Genomic DNA, 17,609 nt, shown 5'->3' with positions numbered 1-17,609 from the left:
TCGGGAGATCTGGAGTGGCGTGATGGGACTAAATCCCATTTGGGCTTCTTGTGTTTTTCTTAGACATACCCAAGGAGTTAGATCTCAACCACAATTTGTCATGGGACTGCCCTTGGGAACGGGACTGGGATCTGGCTTTGGACCTCGACGAGTCAAGACGTGACATATTATGGTGTTTCGCTATGAACAGTATTGCTTCCCAATTTCGAATGCCTTTGCAGTGCATCAAGGCATATTCACTGCAGGACTTAAAGTTGTAGTCCGACCTCATGCACCACAGGCAAGTAATGTCAGTTAAAGACATCTGTTTGCAACATTCCCATTACAGTTTGAACCCTGTAGATTTGGGAGGGAATAGTGTACCTTCACACTGTAGAAATTGTGGAAAAAAGTCAAAAAGACAGTTTCAAAGGAGACAACTGGTAGCTCAGTATCCGCGTCTGTTGGCGCGGAAAGAAATCAACTGATGACAGCGTACATGGGTGGCACCTACCTAGGCTTGCACAAGTCACGTCTGATGAGAAACGACATTGACACAGAGCCACTGGCACACAGAGGTACTGCTGTAGATTTTCTGGATCCAGCATAACACCTGAGGAATATGTGAAAGTTAAGGAATCTGCAGTTAGAATCTCTATCAGAGAGACACATACACAATAGTACAGGCGCAGAGAAAGCACTTTTTTTTAGGATGATGTCCACATTTGATCTGGCAAAATACTGCGACTCACAGTACAAGACAGCCAATGACTGAAGTGGGTTGACCCGTTATCCAATGCTGTACGATGTGCAGGGCAGAAGCAATTTGTCAATGACAGCTGACTTGACTAATAGATGAAGAGGATTGACCCACAGCCCCTCTATGTATTTTGTTGTTGTTATTTTTTGTATTACATGAGGCTGATGAAATAGCTAAAACCGGGCATTAAGGCTCAAACCAAAAACGACCCAATTTTGTATCTAGGATAATAAGTGAAACAGAACTTCTCTCATTAGCAAACACTTGTTTCCAATGCACATTCAACTCAGGCCGGCTATACTTTGTTATATCCGGAGCAAGTACACATGGCAGCCCTAGCGTCCTGGAATGTGACACCAATGCACACCACCGGGAGTCTAAGTGTCTTTGTATGGAGCTCGATTGGATATATGACGTTACAACGCATACTTTTACCACGCCTACCATTACCACGCATTTTTTACAACGCAGGATCCATTACAACGCATACCATTACAACGCATGTATTTACAACGCAGGTACCTTTACAACGCATACCATTACAACGTAAGTATTGGTAAGTATATAATATTTTTTAAAATGTAATTTAATTAAAATTAATATAATGTAATTTAATTTAATTTAATTAATTTAATTTAATTTAATTTAATTAATGTAATTTAATTTAATAAATTTAATTTAATGTAAATTTAATTATATTTAATTTTTACCCTGTACCCCTTTACCCAAAAACCCAAAACTGACCCTAAACCCTAAAAATACCCCTTTACCCAAAAACCCAAAACTGACCCTGAACCCTAAACATATCTCTGTACCCCAAAAACCCAAAACTGACCCTGAACCCTAAAAATACCCCTTTACCCAAAAACTGAAAACTGACCCTGAACCCTAAAAATACCCCTTTACCCAAAAACTGAAAACTGACCCTGAACCCTAAAAATACCCCTTTACCCAAAAACTGAAAACTGACCCTGAACCCTAAAAATACCCCTTTACCCAAAAACTGAAAACTGACCCTAAACCCTAAAAATACCCCTTTACCCAAAAACTGAAAACTGACCCTGAACCCTAAAAATACCCCTTTACCCAAAAACTGAAAACTGACCCTGAACCCTAAAAATACCCCTTTACCCAAAAACTGAAAACTGACCCTGAACCCTAAAAATACCCCTTTACCCAAAAACTGAAAACTGACCCTGAACCCTAAAAATACCCCTTTACCCAAAAACTGAAAACTGACCCTGAACCCTAAAAATACCCCTTTACCCAAAAACCCAACACTGACCCTGAACCCTAAAAATACCCCTTTACCCAAAAACCCAAAACTGACCCTGAACCCTAAAAATACCCCTTTACCCAAAAACCCAAAACTGACCCTGAACCCTAAAAATACCCCTTTACCCAAAAACCCAAACTTATAATATTTTTAATAAAATGATATACTTACCAATACTTACGTTGTAATGGTATGCGTTGTAAAGGTACCTGCGTTGTAAATACATGCGTTGTAATGGTATGCGTTGTAATGGATCCTGCGTTGTAAAAGTTGCGTGGTAATGGTAGGTCGTTGTAAAAGTTGCGTGGTAAAGGTTGTATACCAGCTCGATTGCACCCCAGCACATTCAAAGAGTCTTTGTATGAGGCACTCATTTTTATGCCAAGGCAGTATTCATGTATTTTGATGGATACCAGTGCACTACATAGCTCAGTTCAGGTGTACTTTAGTTCAGGTATTTTGGTATGGGTTGCCAATACACATGCCATGCCAGCACTAGTGAATTTACATCGGTGCTAATGCACACATGGTTCTTATTCACACACTAGGTGAGTCCATGTGACAGTATATTTGGTTTAAATTCATTCACCCTGTTAAGCAAAATGAATTTTTATTGTATTGTACTTGCAATTATATGGCGTTTCATACCTTTTTTGAGATATTGAAGATCTTGGGTGGATGGGCAGCATGCTGCTCTTTGATTATACTTAGAATGGTGTAGTTCTGTAGTTTGGGCTATGTGAGGGGTGTTTTGGGGTCTTGCATAATGACCAGAGCTGTGCTCTTATCCTGTTATATGTCGCTGTGCCTGAGTGTGTAGTAAAGTGCAGAGCACTGAGCACTGATGCTTAAGATTCAGCAAATGTTGTGTCTTGTTGATTTGGTGATTATTTAAGTGTTGTGTGTGAACCTCAGCAGTTGTTCTTTTACGGTGTTACCGAGAAACAATTTGTGCTTCTGTCCATAGTGTTAGTTAGTTAGTTAAGGTTTATAAAGTGCTCACATCACCCTGGGGCATCGCGGCGCTGTCCAGACAGACGTACAACCTAAGGCCAAGTGTAAGAGATAGACTAGCCAAATTGCTAAAAGAGATAAGTTTTCAACTGTTTCCTAAAAAAATTGTATCTTGTATTTTTCCGTAATTCAAGCGGGAGTTGGTTCCAATACTTCGGCGCCAAAAACGAAAAAGCTCTGCCTCCAGTCGGGTCCAGCCGGATACGAGGAATCTGAAGCAGGTCGTGTGCCCCTGATCTAGATTCCTACTTGGAATGTATTTACGGAATTTTTTCCATAAATACAGAGGGCCTCGTTCATTGACTGCCTTATGCGTTAGGCAGCAGATCTTAAAAAAGGATCTTTTCTTTACTGCCAACCAGTGCAACTCCTTCAAAAGCGGAGCTCTAGGTGAACCTGCCGGTTGGTTCAGAAGCATTCTGGCTGCAGTATTCTGCACTACCTGAAGTTTGGCCAGAAGTTTCTCTCCGACTTCCGCCAAAAGAGCGTTCCCATATTCCAAGCGACTGGTGACCATTGCTTGTACTAGAGTTCTCCAATACAGTACGGGAATGTAGAGGAGTATTTTCCTCACAAGTCGGAGGGCATAATAGCATGAGCTTGTCGTAGTCGAGACTTGGTCTTTCATTTTCAGGGCACGATCAAGCTGTAGCCCCAGACTTTTTATTGATCCTTTGGGCGATGGCGCAGGACCCAGCTCCGCTGGCCACCAATCCGCTGACCAAACATCTGTTGCTTTTCCCAACAACATCAACTCGGTTTTCTCCGGGTTCCACTGGAGACAGTTAGTTGTCATCCAGTCCGAGATGGTAAGCATACCTACAGCAAAAAGAGCTTTGTCAAGTGTGGGGTTCGGTCCGATGTTAAAGATGAGCTGCGTATCGTCTGCATAAGAGGCGATCGCAAAACCCAATTGCTCTGCAATCCTTGCCAGTGGGGCCATATACATGTTGAAAAGGGTAGGGCTCAAACAGGAGCCCTGCGGAACGCCTCTGCCCAGATAACTTCTTTTGGAGGTATAAGGTCCCAACATCACCATTTGGAATCTCCCTGACAAAAAATAATGTAACCAGTTCAGTGCCACCCCATTTATACCTGAGGCAACAAAACTCTCCGCCAGCCTAGTGTGCGAGATGGTATCAAAGGCCGCGGAGAGATCGAGGAGGATCAGGATTGCTGAGCCCCCTGCATCGACAGTTAATCTGAGCGAGTCTGTCACTGCCAGAATAGCGGTCTCAGTACTAAACCCTGGCCTGAATCCTGATTGTGAAGGATCCAGGATCTGGTTCTCTTCCAGGTAAGTACTAAGTTGTTGGTTAATGATACCTTCCAGGATTTTGCTCAACAGTGGTAACAGGGAAATAGGCCGGTAATTGCCATGGGTAGGGGGTCCGCCGTAAGCTTTTTCAAAATAGGGCGGACAAATGCCTCCTTCCAAATTGCTGGAATAGAACCAGTGTGTATAGACCGATTAAAGATGTCTGTAATCGTTTGAGCACAACTGGTTGCTAGGAGTGTCATTGTCTTTGGCGGACAAAGATCCAAAGGTGACCCAGACTTGGCCGTAGCCAATCCTTTCAGGACCTCCTCTGTCGTAAATGTTATAAAACTACTCAAGGAGATTGCTACCTTACCATCCTGCTTCTCTGGCATATTAGGTACTCCTACGTGGTCTATATTAGAAAAAAACAGATGCAATTGGTGACCAGCTATGTGTGTAGCGCCTTCTACTCTTTGAGTTAGTCCCATCAATTCTAGGGAGGACAGGAGTTTATTCACCTCCGGCTCTACCAAATTTTCCCCATGAAAATTAAAATCTCCAAGCAGGATAAATGCATTTGACGCCAACACATGAAGGGCCAAATGTTCCATCAAGAGATCAGTGAACTTAACTTTAGGGCCTGGGGGCCGATAGATTAGAGCACCGTACCAACAGCCTGATGCAGACACTGTGACCTTAAAAATCCCTAGTTCCAGATAGTCGTTACTGGCTGTCGAGATCCAGTTTACCGCCAGATGATTTTTAAAAGCGATAGCAATCCCTCCTCCCATTTTTATTTCTCTGTCCAGATGTATAAACTTGTAGTTCTCAGGGATGGCCAGTGTTATTGCAGGTTGGTTAGCAGGACTTAACCATGTCTCTGTAAAGAAGCACATGTCAGGGTCATGTGAGTCGAGCAAATCTCATATTTCGTAAGGGTGTTTAGCGAGGGATCTGACATTACACAGCAAAAAGTTCTGTTTCCTAGTGTGTAGTTCTGGTGTTTCCTCCCATCGTGTAGAACCCCCTACTAGTGTTGTCATTTGGAATTGACATACTAGCCCTTCCAGGGCATGTGCCAACTTCTGAGTGCAGTTTCCCGGCAGCCCTTTATTTGCATATGCTTGTATTTCCCGCAACAAGTCTGCAGAGTAGATTATTGGCTCTTACGGCCAAGGAGCTATCCTGACACAGGTAGCATCCCTGGCCGCTGGGCGCGTTGTGGCGCGGACGGGCGCAGACGGGCTTGCCTTTGGCACGCCCGCTGTGCACGTCCGCTGCACGCATCCGCGTATGCATCCTCTTTTTTATCCTGCCCCCGTGACAACCACTAGTGCGCTGACCGCGCTGTCACCCCCAAGATGGCTGCCTGCCGTGCGCGTAGCGCGTGAGCCCCCCTCCGCCTTCTAGCTCGGCTGGGGGATCGTCGCGTGAATGAGCAGTGGATAAGAGCAGGTAAATGTAAAAAATCACACAAATTAAAAGTCAAAACGATTTTTGAAAATAACTATTAAATTGAGCTTGCCTAAAACTCCCGGCTTCCGCCTCAGGAGGGACAGCTAATCTATGATGTAAGGTAGAAGAGTGAGAGATAGTTACGTATGTCGCTGTGCCTACCATCCATGTGAGAGATGTGTTTCTGGCTGTAAAGTAGGTTTGCTCACTAGCCCTATGCTGTCCATGCCTTGCTTGGGATGCAGAATGGGTCTCTTGGCTGCAGCATCCGTCATCATCTGTTGTGGAAGCACCACGTCTTTACTACCTACCTGAACTTTAGATGGACTTGAATGTTTCTTGACTTAGGTGGGATGATCTCTATAATACTGTTCCTTGTATGAATAAGATGGTTGTACCAATGTGAGCCTTTTTAAATAGAAAAGTTTACAGCTGACACTCCAGGCTTCTGTTCTGTGGAAATCTTTGAGTTTTACTTGGATGAAGGTTCGAGTTGATCCACTGATGTCCCTAAAAGAGATGTATGGAACGCTGAAGGTTCAACGTCGGCCACAAGTGAAATGCTTGAAGGGCTTAGTGATCACATAGGTGAAGTTTTAAGAGCTCTGGTGTAAAAGCGACTTACTGCTTCATTTGGATTTTTTGTAGTTTTCTTAGTAGGAAGAGTCAGGTCCCAGAAACAGTCTGTTTGTGTAAAATATAACAAACATGACAGAGGTGATGCAGCTTCCATGGGCAACTCATATGAGGCAAGATTATCAAAGAGTTTGCCTGGTGGACCCAGAGTCTCTTGTTACTAGGCTCACTTGTGGAGACTAGAGTAGGCCTGAGTCCATATTCACACCCAGATTTCTTAGATCAGTCAGGGACACTGGGGGTGAGCTGAATTCCTGGAGCTATATCATTGCCATCGACTTGCTCTTCCTCTCTGCATCTCTGTCACATGGTATATGCAGCGGGGGCTCTTCCGCTAAGACAGAGGAGCGTCACCCCACAGGAAAAATTAAATGATAATAACACCATGTTATTATCATTGTATTTTTCCAAACTGGCTTTGTTTAGGTGCGGGCGGGGCTGCCCACAGAGCAGGGAGAGGAGTGCTGGATACTCCCTAAGTGCGCATGACGGCTTTGCCAGCCGTCTTGGGCAAGACAAATAGTCATGCGCACTTAGCATGTTCTCCACCCGGCTATAGTGCGCAGCCAGGTGGAGAACATGCACAGCCTCCCACTCCCTGTCTGAGCACTGAACCACGGCGCTCAGACCAGTCATGCTGGTGACAGCAGCGTCGTGATTGGCTAGGGGAGTCTGCGAGCCTGTGTGCTTCCTGTTTCCTGTGTCGAAGGGAGGAGAGGTGGCGGGTGGCAGGTAAGGGGATTTTTCTTCTGTATTTTATTTTTTAACACCCCCTTCCCGCCCCAGCACTACAACCACGTAGCAACTGCTACTGGGTGTATATTGCCCCCCAGCATTCAATTGTTGACTGAATGGATGAAGTGTTCTAGTCCTGCATTGCCTAGGTCCGTTGGCTTTTCTAGGTTTAGGATGTCTTTTATGCCACTGGCACAGTTGTAGCAGTTTAAGTTGAATGACTGTATGAGTTGGTATCTGGGTGAGGTATGCATCGAAGAGGAGCGGTGTGACGATCTTAAGATTCAATAGAAATGATGATTCAAGGCGATGATGTAAAACAGGGGAAGAAGGCGTGGCTAAGTACCAGCCGTGGCTTGTGCAGGTAAGAGCGATGGGGCCAGGTAGGGAGGGGGGGGTTTCGACAGACGACGAGGGAAAATTAATTATTTATTTAACTTTCCCTCTTCGTCATCTGTCAAAATCCCCCCACCCGGCCCCACGATCTTACCAGTATGAGCCATGGCTGCTAAGCACGTTAAGAGTCTAGCTTGTACAAGATGGTACCTGTGTTGCTAAGTTTTCCTAACTGCTCTTGCACCAGTCTGCAAAAGAATGCCCCAGTTGCATAATAGCCCAGAACTCTGCGTGTTCAAATCGCACACAGTCCTGTTCATCCCATTGGAACTTCAGGACTATAAATACATCAATGCACATAATAAGCCTGGGTGGGATGAGCCACTCACACAGGGACCAGAGAAGGTTGCCCTTTGCAGAAACCCCTTCTCATCAGTTCTGTTTCTCCCCTTCTTTTCGTTGCCCACCTTAGAGACTACGGTGCATTTGCTGTGTCACTCACCCTTTGCCTGGTTCAGTGTGGTTGGGGTGGAGTTTTGTATAGGGCGAACTACACCCAGAGGTATCAGAGCATGAGCACCAGTTATGTTACAGACGGATACTTTAATTTTTGTTAGGCACAGGGAGATTAAGTGATTTTCCCAGAATCACAGAATGTTGATATCTCTCTCTCTATCCTTCCCTCTCTTTCTCCTCTGTGTTTTTGTCTCCTTCCCATTGTTAGCAGTGGTCGAAGTGGGGAATAAAAAGTAGGGGAACTGTGGGTGGAGAATCAAGGGGCGGGAATAACCGAAGATTGGATCAGTGGGCGGAGTCAGGGGTGTGGCTAGAAATCGCAAAACATACCAATTTTAGTATGTTTAGCAATTCATTGACCAGTTACAACTTATAACGTTATTTAATTCAAACAATGGATAAACATGTTTATTTGAGGTTTAATTCAGGAAAAAGCAAATACTCATAGGGCATACAGGTTTATGTAGAGCGTGCAAAATATAAGCAGGAACAATGGCATGGGCGCAAATTCAGGATGGCGAGTTTAAAAATTCAGGACAAGGGGTCAAAATTCAGGACAAAAATTCGGGGCAACATGTATGCTTTGCAGACACAGCAGTGGATGTCATGCAATAGTAAATAAATAAATAGGCAAGAAACATAAGAACAGGTCACTTCTCCTACCCCGTCACCATTCCTTCCCAGTCAGTTCCCCTGTCCCGTCACCACTCCTGCCCATTCACCGCTCCTCCCCGTTCACCGCTCCTGCCCGATCACTGCTTCTACCCATTCACCACTCCTGCTCATACCTAATCACTGCCACTACCCAATCACTACTCCCGCCCAGTCACTTCTCCTGCCCTGTCACTTCTCCTGCCCGTCACTTCTCCTGCCCGTCACTGCTCTTGCCCCATCACCGCTCCTGCCCCGTCAACTCTCCTGCCCCGTCATTCTCCTGCCCCATCACCGCTTCTGCCCCGTCACCACTCCTGCCCCGTCACCACTCCTCCCAGTCTATCGATCCTGCCCCATACAACGCTCCTATCCATTCACCGCTCCTACCCATTCACCATTCCTGCCCTGTCACTTCTTCTGCCCCGTCACTTCTCCTGCCCTGTCACTGCTCCTGCCCCATCCACTGCTCCTGCCCCGTTCACTGCTCATGCCCCGTTCACTGCTCCTGCCCCGTTCACCGCTCCTGTCCTTTCACTGCTCCTGTCCTTTCACCGCTCCCGCCCGGTTACCGCTCCTGCTCATGCCCCATCACCTTTCCTGCCCCGTCACTTCTCCTGCCCTATCACCTCTCCTGCCCAGTCACCGCTCCTGCCCAGTCACCTCTCCTGCCCGTTTACCTCTCCTGCCCGTTTACCTCTCCTGCCCGGTCACCTCTCCTGCCCGGTCACCTCTCCTTTCCTGTTGCCTCTCTTGCCCCGTCACTGCTCCTGTCCCGTCACTGTTCCTGCCCAGTCACCGCTCCTGCCCCGTAACTGCTCCTGCCCCATCATGCTCCTGCCCCGTTACCGCTTCTGCCCCGTTCACGGCTCCTGCCCGTTCACCGCTCCTGTCCGGTCAGCACTCCTGCCTGATCACCGCTCCTGCCCCTTTCACTGCTCCTGTCCCGTTCACTGCTCCTGTCCTGCCCCGTTCACTGCTCCTGACCTTTCATTGCTCCCGCCCGATTACCGCTCCTGCTCATGCCTAATCACCACTCCTGCCCCATCACTTCTCCTGCCCGGTCACCACTCCTGCCCGGTCACCACTCCTGCCATTCGCTGCTCCTGTCAGGTCAGCACTCCTGCCCGGTCACCACTCCTGCCCGTTCATTGCTCCTGCCGTTCACTGCTCCTGTCTGGTCAGCACTCCTGCCCGATCACCACTCCTGCCCCATCACTTCTCCTGTCTGTCGATTGCTCCCTTTAGGATCTAAAATGATACTTATGAGGTGCAACTTCTGTCCAGGTGTCAACATTATAAAAATGACAAAATGGTGAAATAATGCTGCCACAACATGTGTAGCGTTAACATGCATTTTTTGCCTTTTATTTCCACATAAATTAGTTAACCCAATTAGATGTCAGCTCATTTTCTATAAATCCATCTTCAGATGCATAATTTACAGATTTCAACAAGTGTTTCTAGGTCTATCGGATCAAAAAGATAACAGCCGTGCGGTCCATTTGACGAGGTTGCAATGGCCACAAGTTCAGGTAGGTTTACTTCAGGCCTGTTGAGCATGCAGCAGGGCTATACGCGACTGCCTTGCTTTAAAGTAAGGTTTTCCTAATTGCTGCAAAAAAGACATACAGTGGATGTTAAAGTCCAATCCCCAGACACATGGGATGGTGGTGCTATTTGTTGAGGTAGTGTGCTTCTAGTTTTTTGTGTAACCGGAGGAAGGACAAACAGCATCAGAGAGCTAGTGAGATTTTCCATTTATTTATGGATAAGGTTTCATTCTCCAAGTTGCACATGACCAATAACTAGTGCCGAATTGCACTCAGTAAAAAGACTTCAGAATTGTTAAATCCAGCCCACAAAAATTATAATCTGAATACCACTGCAGACTACTACAACTATTCATATCTATTTCCAGTTATCTTCATTGTTTTTTAAATAACCTACTCACCTCCCAGCACAATGCTGCTTAGGCCTCTATTACGAACAGGTCAGTGATTTACGACACCTGTGTAAACACATTTGAGAAGGTTGGAAGTTTTGAGCTGGGTGGCATTTACTACATCTGTTAATTAGAGGGTGCGATAAACTCACCATTCCTTCAATGTCGGTAGGGAAAACCTGCCTAAACTGAACATAGGAAAATTAAGTTATATAAATTAACATGCAGGTTTGGTGTGGTTTAAGCACCAAATCTGAATGTTACTCCCCAAAAACTTACCAAAAGGTGCTATTTTTCACACCTGACAAATAAGTGCGCCGAATGTAAAGACATATGACACACAGTGGTAAAGAGGAAATGTACATATATGCTTGAACCTGGTATTGGCTTAACACCTATATTTGTTTCTAAAGGCAGAAGGCGGCGCATTGTCATTCCAAAGGGGATAATCGGCCTCAATCGGAATGACAATGGGCCTGCCCTCAGTCTCTGCGAGCTCAGGGAGGGGCTGCTGCAGTCTCTGGAGTTCAAGAGAGAAGTGCGAGCAGCCCCTGGAAGCAGAAAGAAAAAGTTGTCCTTTTTAAATTGGACTATTCAATCCGTCCCGGGATGCTTTTTGGAATGAAAGAAGTAGGGGAACGGACCGAAATAATTTTTTTAAGTAGGGGCACGCCGTGCCCTTCCGTCCCCGCCCACTTCTACCACTGATTGTTAGTAGAAGAATTTTTGAAAACACACGGAGTGTTGTTTTTGGGAGAGGTTCAGTATGGGGAGGGGGTTGCTGTGTAACTCACGGTTTGCATGGTGTGTGTGTGTGTGTCTCTCACTGTCCCTCTTTCTCTCTCTCCCTCCCTCTCTGTCTCTCCCTCTCTCTCCCTCTCTCCCCAGTCTTTCTCTCTCTGTCTCTCTCTCCGTCTCTCTCTCTCCCAATCTCTCCTCTCTGTATTTTGTCTCCTTCCCATTGTAAGTAAAAGAAGCTTTGAAAACACAAAGAGTGTTGTTTTTGGGAGAGGTTCAGTATGGGGAGGGGGTTGCCTGGTGTGTGTGTGTCTCTCTCTGTCTCCCTCCCTCCCTCTCTCCCTCCTTTTCTCTCTCCCTCCCTCTCTGTCTCTCTCCCTCTCTCTCTCCTTTTCTCTCTCTCTCTCCTTTTCTCTCTCTCTCCCCCTCTCTGTCTCTCTCTCTCTCTCTCTCAATCTCTCCTCTCTCTGTTTTATCTCCTTCCCATTGTAAGAGGAGCTTTGAAAACACGCGGAGTGTTGTTTTTGGGAGAGGTTCAGTGTGGGTAGGGGGTTGCTGTGTGGCTAAATGAAGCGTTCACTTGGCTTTAGTGTACAGGGAGCCTGTCAGGGCGTGGGAGGCACCCGGGTTGTGATCAAAGGGATGGCTGGAGCGGCAGCCTCTACCTGGCTGTGCTTGTGTTTGGTTTAGGCCTTGTTGTTTCAGCCCCGGCTCAGGCAGACGTCCCGGCTGGTACAGCCTGGAGCAGCTGTCTGGGGCCAGTGCGGGAGCAGCTCTGGGTCTCATTTTATTTTAACATCGCTGCTGTCAGGGCAGGATTAGGAAGAGGCAGTGATGGGTGAATGATCCCCTGGGTCACCAGCCCACAACCCATTACCCCGTGCCCCAATCCCCCACCACCGCACTGAAGCGGGGTGGGGAGTAGCTGGAGGGGGAACTGTCTCCCATAAGTAAACACATTCGGTTAAACGCAGGTTATCAGGTGGTTCTTGCAACCTGCTTCAAAAGGTAGTGGGGTTAAGAATGTAAGGAATCTGCAACCAGGGAAACAGGGACCCCTTCCATACCCTCGTCTTCTTAATTAGCAGGTGTAAGTCCTCCTTCTTCATCTAGGGTGTCCGCATGTCTGGTCTCCTTCGATATTCCAGGGTTGGACTGACCAATAGGCAGGGCCAATGGAAATACTTAGCTAGGGAGGACCAAATGATGCAGCAAGGAAATGATAATTATGCAGCATAATGTGGCACATTTTGAGACAGCTGTAGTTTCTTCATGAGGGTGGGAGAACGTCACACCTCCGCCCATTGCGAGCCACGCTAAATGTGAAAAATAAAATGTCAATGAAATTATTTCATTGCCATTTTATTTTTCACTGAGGCGCACCACAGCTGTAAAGGGTCGGGGACCTAGGCTTCCATACACTATGGGTCAGATGTAGGAGCCCAAAACCGGGCAGTAACGGCCGAATTCGGCCGTTACCGACCGGTATTTGGGTTTTGCAATGTAGGGGGCTTAAAATTACAGAATCGGTATAATTACCGATTCGGTAAATTACCGAATCGGTAAATATACCGATTCTGTAATTCCAGATGTAGCTGGCACTTCAAAGAGTGCCACAGGCCCTTTAGGATCCTATTGGGTGGTAAAATACCGAATTCCAGTGTACATGCACATCTGTGCATGTACACCTATGCCATGTGACACATAGACTTGCCCTTAGGGCATGTATGTGTGCCACATGGCACACAAGCCTGCATTTGGGGTGCTACAGGGTGTCAAAGTGACACCCCGTTCCCCCTGCCAGGATTCGGTATTTACCGATTCGGTAAATACCGAATCGGTATTTTCCATTGATTCCTGGGCTTCAAAGCCCATAGGAATCAATGGGAAATACCGATTCGGTATTTACCGAATCGGTAAATACCGAATCTTACATATTCAGTAATTGTATATTAAAAATTACCTACATCTGACACCTTAAAATTTACCGATTCATAAATACCGAATCGGTAAAATTCGGTATTTATGAGTCTGTAAATTAGATTTACCTACATCTGGGCCCTAATGTAACAACACAGACTCAGTTATACAGTATCTAGAACGGGCCTAGGACACGTGCGCCCGGCCCCTTCTATGGACAGGATCACGTTCTGTGACACCTGTGATGGATGTGTGTGGGGTGATGGTGTAAGCCAGCCCTCAGGGAGTGACTGGTACAATGCTTAAATGCTTACAATCTGAAACACTAGAACAGTGACCAGCCGGACACAACATCCCTCCCAAACTTTATTGAAAATGGAACAACATTTTCACAAGAGACGTCCTGGCTCCTTGAAAGGCAAGCCGCCTAAAACAGATGACATCCTGTTTACTGTTAGCTATTCTTCCTTAGATGCTGCAGCGCTTCCAACTCTCCGGCGGTGTAGCAATTTCCGATATCCTTCTCTCACCATGATTCCCCTCTCATACCAGGATTACCCTCTCACAGGCATCCCCTGAGGTCCTCTTCACCAGGCTTCCATGGGACTGTGTGGACTATGCCATGTTGCTCCAACGCTGTACTATAGGCCCATGCAGGAATCACTATGAGTCCCACCTTCAAGTCACTCGCTCTACCTCAAGGGTAGTTGTTTCCAGATTGGGTTACTCCTGCCATCCAGACTCTGGTGCGCCGGCATTGATAGGACAGTCTTTGTGGTAACCAGATTCTGACAAGAGAGCTTCGTTCTTCCTGGTACCTGCTCAGGAGGTGCTGCAGACGTATTTCTTGTGTCAGTATTCCTCTCTCATCTGAAATCCTTGAGGCCCTTGCCTCTGTATCACCACGGTCTGGTGTGGATTGGTCGGATCCTCTTTTAGACCCCACGTCCAAAGTCACTCAGGACGTCCAAGCAGGACCACAATTCAGTCTCACGTGTGACCCCAAAGATGGATGGTACAAATGGTCCAGCTTACTCTCTTCTGCAGGCATTAGGTTTGCTTGGTGTAACTGAAGACGTCTGGACAGCCAGCCTCTCATGGTACCACAGATGCCTCACTGACCTCTGGGCATTACAAAGGTACAGTGCTTCTGTCATGATGTTCAAAACTCCTGAGATGTTCTTGCACTCAGTCATGTTCTGTGCTATTCGGTGTGCCAGATGTCTATTACACACCCTTCTCTTCATCTTTCTTCAATTTCTTCGCACTTTACTACTGGGGCCTAGTGCCACACTTTTCTTCTCTTCCGCTGATTTAAATTTGTGGCCTCATGCCACTTCTACTCTTCATCTTCTTCCTCTTCTCGACGCGGTCTGGTCCCATCTTGCCTTACTCTCATTCTTTTTGACCAGGACTCTCAATGTGACATGCACTTCATTCAGGCCTCCCTGGCCCCGTCCTAAGCTTGGAACTATGCCTTCACCTCGTCCAGTGACCAGACCTCTCATTGTGACCTTCTCTTCACAACCTCACACAGGTCTCGTTCTTGGACCTTTCACAGGCCTTATCTTCATGGGCCTATCACAGGCCTTCAGGTTGACCTCTCACAGGTCTGTTCTCCGATCTCTCTCAGGTCTCCTCTTCGACCTCTCACAGGTCTTCTCTTTGACCTCTCGCAGGTCTTCTCTTTGACCTCTCACAGGTCTCTACTTCACTTATTTCCCCTGACCTAAAATCCTTGAACTGGCTACCTTTTGAAGCCAGAATACATCTGAAAATTGCCTGCATGACGCACAGAGCTGTACACAACAACTCACCAGGCTACCTCACTCAGAAGCTGACAATATCTGGTGGCACAAGAACCACTAGAAGCACAAAGAATCTTCTTCTGAAACCTCGTAGATTCCGGAAGGAAAAAACATATAAACGCTCTTTTTCAGGAATGGTACCCAGGATCTGGAACTCACTCCCTCCAGAAACCAGACTTATCTCCTCCACTACATTCTTTAAGAAAGAAGTAAAAGCTATCCTCATGACTAAATTCACCTGAACTTGTACTTTGGATCTATTTGAGACTCTGCACCTATCTGCACTATTGTTTTGTCTGATTGTCGATTTGTATCATTGGTTTTAGTTGATTATTATGCCCCCCCATGTACCTACCCTATTTTGCTATTCATCTTGTACCTACAACTATTCTTTGCTCAAAAGTCTGTTAATCACTCCCTTGTTTCTTTACCCCCTGTTTTTGTAAAGCGCTCTGATATCTGCAAAGATCTTGTCCGCGCTATATAAAACTTTCAAAATAAATAAATAAATAAATAAACTTGAAGATGCACTCCTTGCGCCTCAAGTATACACTGAGGTGGCACTCTCTTCTGCCTCCACTCAGGCAGGCTTCACAGGGTCTGTCACACCCTGTGACAACATGGTCCCTCTTCCTCCCAGGGCTCTCACACCTGGGCTCCTGCCCGTACTGTCAGCCTCTCTGATGCGGTCTTTGGTGCATTTCTAAGTTTTGCGCCCTCCGTCCTTAAATTCAGGTGCGCCTTCTGCTGGCACCTTGCACACCCGGTTCATTCTCTTGCGGTGGTGTCCTCTCGCCACAGAGGGTGCAGTCAGCACCCTCCTCTTTAACGCAGTCGCGCTTTTCAACCACAGGGGGGCGTTCATTACACACCTTCTTCTCCTGAATGCTTTTCAAAGCTCGGAGGCCTCTTTGCTACAGCCGATACGCTTCTAGCCTTCTCCTGAGGCAACCAGTCTGTGGCTGCACCTGCTGGGATTTCCAGACCTTCCCTTTTCAAACTGCCTGGCCATCCTTTTAGCTAAACACCAGTATCGTGCTAAGGGTCACTGTACCATCTCTTCTCTGCCCATGACTTCTGCCTGTACCCCTGGGGTGCTTCTTGTTCCAGGATAGGGCTGCCTCAAGCTACTTGGGGTACAAAAGGGGGTGGTGATGGATGGAGCATCTGAACCAGTCCAACACTCACACCCAGTCAAAAGATCTGGGGTCCTCTACAGCAGTGGCACATGATTCCTTGTTCCTTCAAAAGCCCCTGCTCCTTAGTGCTGCCACCAGCTTAATCTCTGTGCCAGGCAGCCCTCCACACTGCGTCCTCATCTTCCACAAGGATATTTTACTGCACACAGTGACCACCTGTGGCCAGTAGGCGCCACTGTATCATTTTCGCATGCCCCTGCTTCTCTGTCCACTGAGGTCCATGCAGGTTATTCACTGAGAAGTAGGGGTCGCCCTCCCCACAAACATGGCCAGATGACATGGCCTCAGCTGGTCTGCCCCTTCATTTTATGCAGAGACACACTCCAACGCCGACTGTGGGTCGCAGCTGTCTTTTCTTTACTTTATGCAGAAACACACTCCCACGCCAACTGTGGGCCACAGTTGTCTTTCCTGTGCTGCAGTTTCTTTCTCATTGCACCATTATTTTATTTTTTCAGGCGGTCACGGTACCTCACATGACCACTAGGGGGATCTGCCACCGCTCCTCACATTCACGGTAGTCTGCCCTGAAAACGGCTGCCTTACTGTTCCTTCTCTAGAGCTAGTGCAGGCCAGGCACTGCTCTTCTTGCCCTGCCAATCTCTTGTTCACCCCTGGCTGCACAGGGCCTCGCACCATGTAGCCGTGCCTCCATCCCTGCACTTCCTACCTGTGGGGAAACACAGCCACTGGCAGCAGGCGCACGTAGCAGGATGTTCTCCACTTCCTCTTTGCACATGATACACTCGGATGGCGGCCCTCTCACCCACAAGAGATCCATGGGGGTGCGGAGCTATCTCTGGAGGACACCACAGCTCACACTCCTCCAGTTGCGGCAGTCTTGGGGTAGTTTGCAGCACATACTTCTCAGCTGTGACAAAGCTGCAGGCTTGCTCTCACTCCGCGGCGAGGACGTGCCGGTATACCTGCAGGCGTCTTAGCAGGTGGAGTCCGCTTCACTTATTGGGGGTACCATGTCTCACCCTCAATACGTCCCCCGAGCTCGCTGTCACATGCCTGCCCAGATGTCCCACTTCTTCCCCGCTGGCTCTCGCATTTGCCAGGCGGGTAATCATCATCCTTGCAACTTACTTTGCACGACGTTCTTTCTGAAGAACCGGTTAAACCCACTTACTGGGTCTCGGCAGCGGGGGAACCGCCCTAGTCTTCCGTACCTTCCATACTTAGTAAAAGGAGACACAGGAGCCTTCGTCTGCAGGAGGAACCCAGATTTATTTCAATAGCCCGGGCTATGGAACAGAGTCCCAAGCTAGTCAGAGACAAGACAGAGGAGGCTGCTACTTCACTCTGTAGCTTACAAGCCTTTTATAAATTTTTCATCCCAGTCTTTTGGTTGTTAGTCCATTGTTCAATTAGGGC

General features: G+C 47.3%; 1 long non-coding RNA gene across 1 annotated transcript in view; it reads right to left on the bottom strand.

Annotated features, from left to right (window-relative positions):
* The window catches only part of LOC144753828 (uncharacterized), a 164,650-nt gene extending 164,056 nt beyond the window's left edge, over positions 1 to 594 (bottom strand). Inside the window, exon 1 of the long non-coding RNA XR_013594553.1 lies at positions 494 to 594. This is a non-coding gene — a long non-coding RNA (uncharacterized LOC144753828). The remainder of the gene's footprint in view (positions 1 to 493) is intronic.
* Between the last annotated feature and the right edge of the window lie 17,015 nt (positions 595 to 17,609).

This window comes from Lissotriton helveticus, chromosome 5_1 (assembly GCF_964261635.1).
Source record: "Lissotriton helveticus chromosome 5_1, aLisHel1.1, whole genome shotgun sequence".
Classification (NCBI taxonomy): domain Eukaryota; kingdom Metazoa; phylum Chordata; class Amphibia; order Caudata; family Salamandridae; genus Lissotriton; species Lissotriton helveticus.
The sequence above is the reverse complement of the archived record's forward strand: the minus strand, read 5'-3'. Positions and strand labels throughout refer to the sequence as shown.